Raw genomic sequence first — 1,760 nt, 5'->3', positions numbered from 1 at the left:
AGCGGCGAAGCCGCCTCACGAGCTGCCCGCGGGGCTCTTCTCGGGCCGGGCAGACGAATGGGCCCAGAAGCGAGCAGCCGCCCTGCTGCAGCTCTCCTCAGCCAGCCGGCCGGCCGGAGCGCCCCTCACTAAGCTGAGGCCTGCAGCCGCGCCTCAGCCCTCTCTGCATCAACTGCTGAGGAAAAGTCTGCTCTGGGGCGCAAGCCGAGCATGGCAGCGGCCGAGGAGGAGGCCCACGACCGCTACAGGAGGCGCTCCCCGTCTCCCACCCCGAGCCGGTGCAAGGGCCGCGGTGCAGAGCGCGCGGGCACTAGCGAGGTGGGCAGCCGGGCCCCCCAGACGCCGAAGAGCTCCCAGTCGTCCGGCGGCGCCACATGCGCAGACGGCTCACCGCCTACTCCCTGTCGCCACCGCCCCGGCCGTTGATTGGACGCGGCGCGGCCTCCTGGCTGTTCATTGGCGACTCCGAGTGCCAGTCACCGCTCCTCCCGCCCCTCGCGCCGCGCGCGGGCCTCCTCTCTGACAAGGTTGGTGGTGCGGCGGCCGGAGCCAGTCAAGGGCACCGCGCGGCGCGAGGGTCGGGCTACGCAGCCGCCATTTTCCCGCCAGCCAACCTCCCCCGCTGGGAGCGCGGCCAGGTGCCTGATGGAACTTTGCGCGACGTTCAATTGTCATGAGGGGCGAGGACCGTCACCCCGTGGTCTAGCTGGAGCCCAGCTGGGGCAGGGTCCCCGCGCTGCTCTGCGGGCTGGAGCTGGGGACCGGCGGAGATGCATGTGATGACGGGGACGCTGGCTTCGGTAAAAGCCCCTCGGCCTGCCCGGCTGGCTCCCCCGAGAGCGCCGCTGAGAATCTGGGCCGCCAGAAAGGGCCCGAGGGCCCGAGTTGGAGCCCTCGTCGTTCAGCGAACCCCGCGGAGCGCGAGGGGACCGGGTCACGCCCGTAGAGCCGGGGACACTTTCGACGCCGCCACGTGAGCAGGTGGCCTGCCGAACTCCGGAAATGCTACCAGAGGGCAGCCGAATGGAGGTACTTGGGGCAAATGCCCCGGGTCGAGTAGCAGCTGCCTCTCCCCCCGGGACCCAAAGGTAAACAGGTTTCTAAACTCACCCTGCATGGCCCGTGAGCAGCCTGGCTAAATGATCTTATACTACTCGGTATCCAAACCTCATTAAAAACTGCCCACGTCCAATAGGAAAACCGTAATTTGTTTCCTCATTTTTTATGCTTATGCTTTCAGTACCTTAGTAACAAAAAAATTGTAAAGGGGCATATTGGTGTGAAAGAGGCTTTGTGTTGATTCCAAGGCAATGTGGTCTACATTTTGGAAATCTTACTTTAACTGTAGCTTAACATTTGAACAACGTGAGAGCAATTTTGAAAAACTGTTCCCTCTTTGCATATTTTTAAATTGACCCCAAATTCTTCATCATGAACTGAAGACTGCAAATGATGTGATTTTTGGTGTGTTGTAAAGATTATTTTAAAGTAAAACTTTTTTATTACTGTCAAGTGTATCCAATGAAATTTATATACCACAGTAATTTGGTAGTCTTAGTCTGGAAGCTTCGCTGAAACTTGTCCACCATAGGTGACCCTGCTGGTGCTCGAAATACCGGTGGCAAAGCTTCCAGCATCATAGCAACATGCAAAGCACCACAGTACAACAAACTGACAGATGGGTGGTAGTTTCCATAAGGAGAAGCTAATATTTATGCGTATATTTTCATCCATCCTTTATTTTAAATTTCCTTTTCTGA

Source organism: Trichechus manatus, unplaced genomic scaffold, assembly GCF_000243295.1.
Source record: "Trichechus manatus latirostris isolate Lorelei unplaced genomic scaffold, TriManLat1.0 scaffold00004, whole genome shotgun sequence".
In the NCBI taxonomy this organism is placed as follows: Eukaryota; Metazoa; Chordata; class Mammalia; order Sirenia; family Trichechidae; genus Trichechus; species Trichechus manatus.
The sequence above is the reverse complement of the archived record's forward strand: the minus strand, read 5'-3'. Positions refer to the sequence as shown.